Here is an 11,729-nt window from a genome sequence, read left to right as displayed (position 1 = left end):
GTTTTCACGTGAAAATGTTTCTCTCCCTTTTTCCTTCTTTTTACTTCAAAAATATCTCTCTTTTTCTTTTCTCACCCAACTCCCTTAATTTCTATTAATTTCCACTTAATTCCCATTAACCAAAAATAAATACTATTTCTATAATATTTCTATTTCTCATATTATTTCTATCAAATAATAACAACATTCATTTAAATAATACACAACCCCAATATTCATATAATAAAATTGCATCATAACATATTTCATATAAAAATCATATAAAACATATATTTCACATAAAATCATTTATATAGCAATTAAAGTCATATATAAAATATTCACACATCTACTAAAATATTAGAATAAAAATGGGGCGTTACACACATCATTAACAATATTAAATCATCTTACAACAACTTCACAGATCATCATTAATATTATATTCAAACATCAACAATGCATCATATATCATCGTATTCAAGTATCAACAATTCATCATGCATCTTTGTAAGAACATAACTAATCATGCACACCATACTTTCATGTCAAACCAAGGCTACTGGAAAGATATCACAATTACCAACAACTTTCATGTTTACAACAAAGATCAATTCAAAACAGAAACATATGAACAAAACGCAAAAATATGAAACAGAGAATGATGTCACTGTACAATTTCGCTAAGACCTCCTTGTAGTATTTTCATCATAAGTCAAAGACCAAACATCATTTTCACGTCAAACCAAAGCCACTAGAAAGCTAACAAAATTATCTAAAACTTTCATGTTTACGCCTAAGACCAATTCTGTACCAATCAATACCAGTTTTCATTTTAAATTCGGAAAAGTTGTGCTGGAAGTCCATAAAAAATCATTGTGACCTACGTGCAGTAATTTGACCATAACTGAAGTTCTATAAATCCTTTTGAAGTCAAACCAATGGCATTAGAAAGCTAACATCCATACCTACAATTTTCGTGTTTACACCTAAAACCAATTCGAAACTGAAATGTGTGAAAAAGATGCAAAAACATGAAATAGAGAATGCTGTCAGAGATAGCTCTCGGGAAAACTCCTCTTTTCATCCAAAAATCCCAATTTTGAACTAAAACATCCTTTCAACAAAAATCACCATTTGACCCATTTTTCATGAAAACCTTCAAGAACAACATAAATTCACTTCAAGCTCTATGATTATGATTACCCATTGCATCAATCATTAACAAAAACATATCATAACAATAACAGCAAAAAAAAAAAAAAAAGTAGCCATGAATTCATCAACAACAACATTATATTTCATCAATTTTGAGTGAAACCTAATTTCTCTAATCATCAAAATCAAACAACAACAACCATGTTAAACCCTAATTCTCAAATCCTCACAAACTCAACCTACAACATGTTAAATCTAATTATCAGAATCATAGACTTAATAATACTGAATGTTAATCCCACCCTTACCTTAACAATCGATGCAGCCTCTTCTCTCTTCTTTTTGTCTTCTCTTCTCTTCTCTTCTCTTCTCTTCTCTTCTCTCTAAACCTTGTTTTCTCCAAAAACTGATCGTGCGTTCTATGTCTTTCTAAACCTAATTTCTCTTATATATAACCCCTCATCTAATTTCTCTTACACCTCAAAATTACTCTTTTCCCCATAATCTTATTTAATTCTAAATTAAATATATATCTCTCCCAATTAATAATATTAATACACCAAATAACACATAATAGCATATTTCATCAAAATATATATGTATATAATAATTTAACACCAAATAACAAATATACCTCTTCACTGAATAACAAATATATTTCTACACCAGATAACATATATATTTCCACACAAAATAACAAATATATTTCTACACTAAATAACATATATATTTCTACACAAAATAACAAATATATTTCTACATCAAATAACACATATATTTCTACACAAAATAACAAATATATCTCTACATCAAATAACAAATATATTTCTACACAAAATAACCCCACAACTTAATATTTATTTTATTTTCGAATCTTATTTTATTAAACTATAAAATAAGTCACAACGTCTCATAAATTTCTCCAAAATCATATAAATCACATAAATCTTATAAATCACAATAATCATATAAATATATCTTAAAACTTATTTAAAATAATTAAATAATCGAAATGAGTGTTAAATCAACAAGATGCAAGCCTACTGAGGCTTATAGAATACAGAGTTGTAAGTGTTCAGGTGAGCACATGTTGTAAGGTGCAGGATTTGAGAGGTTATCTCAAGCATCATAGTGGAAACTCTCACAAGATTGTGAGGAGTGGACTAAACCACATTGGGGAAACCACTATAAATTTATGTGTGTTGATTCTCTCTTCCCTATACTCTTTACTTACTGCAAACACAAACACACACAAACACATTTACTTTGTTAAACTGTTTTTTCACTCAGACATCATAACGTTCTGAAGTCTGCTATTAACTTAACCATTCCAAGTTTCAACTTGAGAATTAATTTTTAAGTTACAGGATAATTTTTAAAGGGTCACAATTGAAACCCCCCTTCCTTGTGACTATTTTATCCACTTCAGCCATATCATGGAGTTTGATATTCTTTTCACCTGAGTATCATTTAGGCTAAGATATTTATATATATGGTTGGAACTTCATGGTGAATTTGAATATTTATTTAAAAAGTTCAATTTTGTTTCAAAGAATTTGTTCTTATTTTGAGCATACAATTTGAAGTTTTGAATTAAAAGATTTGTTTATTAATGTTCAATTTAAACCATTGAAATTGTTTCAATTTTCAAAATCTTGTGGCTGATAGAGAAATTAAATATTTCCTCTGGTTGTATGTGTTCAGTCTTTGATTATCTAGCAAACAATTTTCAATCAAAATGAAGTTACTTGAACAAGAGTTTTGATTGTTAAACTTCCTAAATCTATATGAAAGATGGTTTGAGTTTAATAATTGTTTGAGCAATTATTATTTTTATATGTGTCATACATTTATGAATACGTGTGAAATTGGTAAATTGATCCAATTTTGTGTGACTCCTTCTATTAAGTTTATGGATAGTTTCCTTTATATATGACCGTCGTTTCTACTTTATTATTTGAGAGGATTTGAGATTTGGTTTATTTATAGATTGAATTTCCTTTAAGAATATATTTATCATAATTGAATTACAATTGCATATGTGGATCCAGAGATAATTTTGAGTAGTCATGTTCAAATTGAAATCATGTGTTTTTGTGCTACTACTTTTGATGTTGTGTTTGTCACTGCAAATTGACTTTTACATTTGCGGTTTTTGAAACAAATTTCATATGTTGTTATTCATTGTGCATGTGCATCTAATGTGTATAAACATTGACATGATTACTATATGAATATTCCATCGAACATAAATTTATTTTATCTCAAATCCGAAAGGAAACACCATGATTAATTGTTTTATGGATCAAAACTTTGCATATTCAAAAGGATTTGATGTGATTTTGGTGGATTGATTTGTTTTGAAAATTGAGTAATTTGATTGGAAATAATTTTCAAACATTGTTTTCACATTTTTATTTATGGGAATAATTTTATTTTCTGAAATATGTAACTAATTGTTGTTGATTAGAAATGAAAAACATATATTCTCAAAGATGTGAGTCTAAAACATTATATGTGACAATCTTTTTTTTTTAGAAGTGAATTATTCTATTAAAGTGCTGTAATTGTGAAATTACTTTAGACTCAATTTTGTCAATCATAATACCAAATGTTAAGTATATGAATTTATAATTATTGAATAAATTGTATGTTGCCTTGTTGTTATTTGCATTCTCAATTGGGGAATATCATAAAAGATAATTTTGAGAATTTCTAAAGGCAATCAAAAACTATTATCTTTGTATTTTATTGATTTACTATTATAGTCTTTCTTTTTCTTTATTGGTGGTTGTTGAATTATGAACCAATTGAGATGACAATATGCTAAATTGTGCGGAACTTTTTTTAAGTCATCGAAGCTTACTTACTCTACAAGGAGAATTGATTACACTTTTCGAGGTTAGCCATGATTTTATTAATTTAAATTCTTTTATTGAATTTGATTACACATGTTCCCTTATTATATAGGGGATGGGCATATCCTATTGGTGTAATTTTAATTGACATGACCATTGTGTGATAGAGAATATAGTTGAATATTTGTTTAAATATTTTAAAAATCTTGGATTGATAATCCAACTATCATTCTCTATCAAGTGGGAGAATCTTACATGTCAATTATAGTCTTTTATTAAATATTTTTTGCGACTCTTTTGTCTTTTATCCTCAAGTGGTGAAATTCAAATCTCATATATTTCCGCTGCGGTGGTAATTGATTTAAATTATTACTTGTTAATGAGATTATGTGTTTAGCGGTAATAGTTACTTTTCCAAAATATAGCACATAATTACATTTTAATATTTCTTTTATGTGCTTTTAATGTACTATTCTACCACATTGTATGAAAAAATGTATGATGAATGCAAATTAAAACGATATTGACCAGATTAGATGTATTTAAATGATGCATATTTTTTATGTCGTATTTTGACAAGAGTTATTGATTCCTATGCAAAGGAATTTTATGCATTGGTATAGGCCTTTACCATCAAAGTGGGACCGCCTATATTGATTGATTGATGAAGTTTCCTTGTGTAGCTTGATGAATGTTTTTAATAGTAAGATGTAGTTTTCTACCCAAAGGTGGTTATTGCATTTTACAATTAAAAATTTATTTGGGATAAAGTTATTGGAGAATGTTTTGAACTAAGGAATTTGTCTGCCCAAAGGTGACAAATTTCTGAATTCAATACATGCTGATTGATTAACTTATCTGAGGTTTTGACAGGGGTTTTAACCTTAGTTTGTACATTCTTTCCAAAGGTGATTGTACTATTATTGTATTGGCCTCATTGTGATAGCTTGTTTATTTTGAGTTATATGTTGATTGATTAACTTATCTGAGGTTTTGACAGGGGTTTTAACCTTAGTTTGTACATTCTGCCCAAAGGTGATTGTACTATTATTGTATTGGCCTCATTGTGATAGCTTGTTTATTTTGAGTTATATCTTGTCTAATGATATATTTTAATGCATTTATGTTTTGTCTCACAAAGTGAATTTCTCCATGAATAATTGTTTTGTTATGTTTTGATTATTCATGATCATTAACTAACTTACATGAGATGGAGTTATTGGAGAATATGTTGAACAGAAGAATTTGTCTGCCTAAAGGTGACAATTTCTCAAGTTCAATGTATCCTCATTGATTAACTCATTTGAGGTTTTGACCTTAGTTTGTGCATTCTGCCCAAAAGTGGTTGTACAATTATATTGACCTCGTTATAATAGCTTGTTTATTTTGAGCTAAATCTTGTCTTATGACATATTTTAATGAATTCATGTTTTGTATAAACAATGAGTTTCTCTGCAAATAATTGTTCTACTTCCATCGAAATGTTAAACAAGTCAAACTGTAAGAAATGGAAGTAAGATTTGGAGTTGCCTCTAGGAGAACATGCATGAACTGTAATAACCTTTTGGTAAGTGGGAGATGACTCACAAGTTAAAGTACCTGACCATATTGGTCTCCATGTGTCTAATGAAAAGTTATTGGACATGAAAATATGACAATGTTGTAATCTAAGATAATTGTGGAGTCAGTGGGAGATGTCAACTTTGTTGGGTATTTGTATTGGCTGCATTGTTGATAAAACAAATATCCTTGTTCTGTAAGTTGGAACCAATGTTCCAGCATGTAGTTAGGCAGCTCTGTGTGATGTTGGATACAATGTTCCAACATCCTGGCATGGTTCAGTGTGCCTGAGTTCTGCCTTATCTGTACGTGCGTAGTTTATCCATTAAGGAAATCGTATTTCCTTTTACTTACTGACCAAGTAACGCGCATATCTTATTAGAATCAGCTGTGGAATATTACTAAAATAGACATTTTATTTTAGGAAATATTTGTTACGATTTGGAATGTTTTAATATAGGTTCCGACATATTAGGACTTTCCAGATTTGTATCTGATTCTGTTTTGCAGGTTTGCTGAACTGATCTGCAACTTTTCTGAAGCCCAACGAATTATTTAGCCCAAGCTGCTTCAGTATAAAAGGAAGACTTCAAGACCTAATTGCTTATTCAAGCCGTCACGCTAAAATGTTTAGATTTTTAGGGTTTGAGTCTTCATGTATTCTACTCTTGTATCGTTTATGATGCAGGTTTAGGATCTATACTGTGTTCTTGCTAGTGTCGAGTTTAGATACTTGTTAGGACTGGTTTTGTGAGTATTGATACTCTTGTGCATCAAACCGAAGTTGTGAAACAAGGTTTGGTTGTTTGTGTTGGAAGGTAACTTCTATTTCTTTGTGTTTGAGGTCTGATAGGTCACTGGGGCAGTGACTGACCATTAGGATAGTGAGATGAGATCTCAGATCTAGGAGTTCCTAGGTTGAAGTCTAGACGGGTAGGTCCTAGGTCATATAGTGTAAACGAGGAGTTTGCTGAGAGCTATTGAATAAGGACTACACTAGTGGATTTCCTTCCTGGCTTGGTAGCCCCCAGATGTAAGCGTGTTGTGCTGAACTGGGTCAACAAACTTCCTGTGTTCTTTATTTTTCTGCACTTTATTTTCTTGTTTTATTTTCTGTTTATCGAATGATGTTGAAACATTAATCAGAACATCGCAAACGTTTAAACATCTGACAGAACCTAATAAAACAAGTACGCTAGAATTTCAATTGGCATCAGAGCAGGCACCCTGCCTGTTTTAGGGTGAGCTCCAGGGAGTTTTATTCTAGCACTATGGACAAGGAAGGTGGATTTGTAAACAGACCTCCTCTGTTGGATGGTTCCAACTATGACTACTGAAAATCACGCATGAGTGCCTTCCTCAAATCTATTGACAGCAAAACATGGAAGGCTGTTCTGAGAGGTTGGGAACATCTTGTACAACTTGATGCTGATGGCAACAGGACTGATGTGTTGAAACCTGAGGAAGAATGGAGTGCGGATGAAGATGAATTGGCTCTTGGAAACTTAAAAGCTTTGAATGCTCTGTTCAATGGTGTGGACAAAAATATGTTCAGACTGATCAAGCAATGCACTGTGGCTAAGGATGCTTGGGAAATTCTCAAAACTGCTCATGAAGGCACAACTAAGGTAAAAAGTGCTAAAATCCAACTTCTTACCGCTAAATTTGAGAATCTGAAAATGTTAGAAGATGAGAGCATTCAGGATTATCACTTAAATATCCTAGATATTACAAATTCTTTTGAGTCCCTTGGAGAGAAAATCTCTGATGAAAAGCTTGTGAGGAAAATTCTCAGATCTCTACCTAAGAGATTTGACATGAAAGTTACAGCTATAGAAGAAGCTCAGGACATTTCAAGCTTGAAGGTTGATGAATTGATAGGATCTATGCAAAACTTTGAACTAAATGTCAATAGCAAGTCTGACAAAAAGGGGAAAGGTATTGCTTTTGCTTCTAGTGTGAATATTGATAATACACTAGTAGATATTGAAGATGATGAAGACATGGCAGAGTCTCTGGCACTACTTGGGAGACAGTTTAAGAAGATCTTCAAAAGATTTGACAGAAGGTCCAGATCAAATGGGCAGAACATCCGACCCAACACTGACAGTCAATCAAGTAAAGAGAAGATAATAAAACCTGATGAAGCAGACTCTCAATACAAAGGGGTACAATGTCATGAATGTGAAGGATATGGTCATATCAAAACAGAGTGTGCCACTTTTCTTAAGAAACAGAAGAAAAGTCTGGTTGTGTCTTGGTCAGATGGGGATGACTCAGATGATGAGGTTAAAGCTGAATCTGCCAATCATGTCTCTGCCTTAGCTGGTAGAATTATGTCAGACACTGAGTCTTGTGAGGAAGAAATGTCTTATGAAGAGCTTGCTATGTCCTATCATGACCTAATGGACAAAAACAGTGAATTAACTCAAAAACTTGAAGAGCAAGCAAGGAAGATTGCGCAACTGCAGGATGAAAGGTTTGATAATGTGGCCCATATCTCAGAACTCAATGATGAACTGTCAAGGTTGAACCTACAACTGAACCAGATTGAACAGACTGGAATGAAGTCAGCAGAGTCAGTGTTCCAACATTCTGAGGAACATCACACTAAGAAGAAATCAAAGATATGGGTTTGTGACCATTGTAGAGAGAAGGGACACATCAGACCCTACTGCTATAAACTGAAGGGTGACTTCATGCATTTTCAACAGAATCTATCCAGGAATGGGTGGAATCACTGAAACACCAAGGCTGGTCTAATTGCTCATACATCCCTTAGAGCATCTTCTAAAGAGGACTGGTATTTTGAAAGTGGATGTTCAAGACATATGACTGGTGTTGAAACTTACCTGGAGGATGTGAGACCCTATGTAACCAGTTATGTCACATTTGGTGATGGAGCTAAAGGAAAGATAGTGGGAATTGGGAACCTGATAAAACATGGGTTACCAAGACTTGATGATGTACTACTAGTCAGAGGACTAACTGCAAACCTGATTAGCATTAGCCAGTTGTGTGATCTAGGTCTGAGAGTAAACTTCACCAAACGAGAATGTCAGATCTCAGATGAGAAAGGAGAAGTGCTTATGAGAGGTACAAGATCCAAAGACAATTGCTATTTATGGGTATCTCAGGAAGAATCTTTCATCTCAACATGTCTCTTGAGCAAAGAGGAAGAGATCAGGTTGTGGCATCAATGGTTGGGTCATTTGCATCTGAAAGGGATGAGGAAGGTCATGACATCTGAAGCCATCAGAGGTTTACCAGATCTGAAGATTGTTGAAGGTAGCATATGTGGTGAATGTCAGATTGGAAAACAAACGAGGATGTCTCATCCAAGGTTGGAACATCAAGCAACCACTCAAGTTCTTGAACTTCTACACATGGATTTGATGGGACCTATGCAAGTTGAAAGCATTGGTGGAAAGAGGTATGTTCTTGTAGTTGTTGATGATTTCTCTAGGTTCACTTGGGTTAACTTTATTAGAGAAAAATCAGACACCTTTGATGTATTTAAAGAATTGTGTACACAATTACAAAGAGAAAAGGGGTGTGGTATTGTTAGAATCAGGAGTGATCATGGTACTGAATTTGAAAACACTAAGTTTAGTGAATACTGTGCTGAATAGGGCATTAAACATGAATTTTCATCACCTATAACTCCCCAACAAAATGGTGTGGTGGAAAGAAAGAATAGGACTCTCCAAGAATCAGCAAGAGTCATGCTTCATGCTAAAAACCTACCCTATCGTTTTTGGGCTGAAGCCATGAACACAGCTTGCCACATTCACAACAGGGTGACACTGAGAACTGGCACCACAACAACTCTCTATGAGCTTTGGAAGGGAAGAAAACCTACTGTTAAATATTTTCATGTGTTTGGCAGAAAATGCTATATTTTGTCTGATAGAGATTATAGAAGGAAGATGGACCCTAAGAGTGATGAGGGAATTTTTCTGGGGTACTCTACTAACAGCAGAGCCTACAGAGTTTACAATTCTAAAACTGAAACTGTGATGGAATCAATCAATGTAGTGATTGATGATGTGCCTAAAGAGAAGGTTCTTGATGTTGATGATGACGTTGCAACATCTACTGAAGCAACAAATACACCTACTCAGGTGATTGAGTCTGAACCAGAGAAAGATGAAAATAATGATACTGAGCCTGATCAAATGTCCACTAAGAAGGGTCCTTCTGTACGAGTTCAAAAGAATCATCTTCTAGAACTTGTTATTGGGAATCCTGATGAAGGTATCACAACCAGAAGATCAGTTGGAGTCATTGCCAACTCTTGCTTTGTGTCCAAGATTGAGCCTAAAAATGTCAAAGAAGCTCTGACAGATGAGTTCTGGATTGAAGCAATGCAATAGGAACTGAATCAGTTCAAAAGAAGTGAAGTGTGGGACTTAGTTCCAAGACCTGAAGGTATGAATGTGATAGGCACTAAGTGGATCTTCAAGAACAAGTCTGATGAACAAGGGATTGTGACCAGAAACAAGGCAAGACTAGTAGCTCAAGGCTACACTCAGATAGAAGGTCTAGATTTTGATGAGACTTTTGCTCCTGTTGCTAGATTGGAGTCTATAAGATTACTGTTAGGTGTATCTTGTATTCTTAAATTTAAGCTATTTCAGATGAATGTTAAGAGTGCCTTTCTGAATGGGTACTTGAATGAGGAAGTCTATGTTGAGCAACCTAAAGGATTTATTGATCCTAGCTTGCCAAATCATGTGTACAGATTGAAGAAAGCTCTGTATGGATTGAAGCAGGCCCCTAGGGCCTGGTATGAAAGACTCACTCAATTTCTTGTAGGTCAAGGATACAGGAAAGGAGGTACAGACAAGACATTGTTTGTAAAGGAGGACAATGGAAGACTTCTGATTGCCCAAGTTTATGTTGATGACATTGTTTTTGGTGGAATGTCGAACAAGATGGTTCAACATTTCATTCATCAGATGCAGTCAGAGTTTGAAATGAGCTTAGTTGGTGAACTGACCTATTTTCTTGGACTTCAAGTTAAACAAATGGAGGACACAATCTTCATTTCTCAGAGTAAGTATGCCAAGAACATTGTGAAGAAATTTGGGTTAGATAATGGTGGTCACAAAAGAACTCCAGTTGCCACTCACTTGAAGTTGACAAAGGATGAAGGAGGCATATCTGTTGATCAAAGCATGTAAAGAAGCATGATTGGCAGTTTACTATACCTTACTGCAAGCAGGCCAGACGTCACCTTTGCTGTAGGTGTGTGTGCAAGGTATCAAGCTGACCCAAAAATGTGTCATCTTACCCAGGTGAAGAGCATTCTGAAGTACATCAACAACACCAGTGACTATGGAACTTTGTACTCATCCTGTGAAAATACTAAGCTGATAGGATACTGTGATGCTGACTGGGCTGGAAGTGCTGATGACAGAAAAAGTACTTCTGGAGGATGTTTCTTTCTAGGAAATAATCTGATTTCCTGGTTTAGTAAGAAACAGAATTGTGTGTCTTTATCTACTGCTGAATCTGAATACATAGCAGCTGGGAGTAGTTGTTCTCAACTTGTTTGGATGAAGCAGATGCTACAGGAGTATAATGTGGAACAAGATGTTCTGACTTTATACTGTGACAACCTAAGTGCTATCAACATTTCAAAAAATCCTATTCAACATAGCAGAACTAAGCACATTGACATTCGACATCATTTCATCAGAGATCTTGTTGAAGAAAAGGTTGTGACACTTGAGCATGTAGACACTGAGGAGCAACTGGCAGATATCTTTACTAAGGCTTTGGATGCTAAACAGTTTGAACATCTAAGAGGCAAGTTAGGAATTTGCCTACATGAGGAAGCCTAATCATCTGATGTGTGAGGCGTGCTGAACATCTTCTACTTTTACATGTCTTTGTAATGTGGGGTATACAATTTGATGTACTCCTGATGCTCTGAACATTTTTACTTGGCATATTTTGTGGCTAAAAAGGGGGAGAAAAATTGATGTTTCTTTGCTTATACTCCCTTCTGTATATGTGCTTTGCATGTATCTATGTATGCCTGTTTGTGTGTATGCCTGTTTGCTTATTATTCATATTATATGTTGTTGCATTTTTGCAACTATTTCAGGCTTGTGTGTAGATGTTGGCCCCCATGTTGCAACATCTTGTTGATCTGTTAGGTCTTCA

The 11,729-nt window shown here is 34.0% G+C and overlaps 1 pseudogene; it reads left to right on the top strand.

Annotated features, from left to right (window-relative positions):
• Positions 1-10,747: 10,747 nt before the first annotated feature.
• On the top strand, positions 10,748-11,404 carry LOC146917227 (secreted RxLR effector protein 161 pseudogene; annotated as a pseudogene).
• Positions 11,405-11,729: the final 325 nt, after the last annotated feature.

This window comes from Medicago sativa, chromosome 6, assembly GCF_051527215.1.
Source record: "Medicago sativa cultivar Bolivia chromosome 6, Bolivia_mono, whole genome shotgun sequence".
Classification (NCBI taxonomy): domain Eukaryota; kingdom Viridiplantae; phylum Streptophyta; class Magnoliopsida; order Fabales; family Fabaceae; genus Medicago; species Medicago sativa.
Note: the sequence above shows the minus strand (reverse complement) of the source record. Positions and strands in the feature narration are given on the sequence as shown.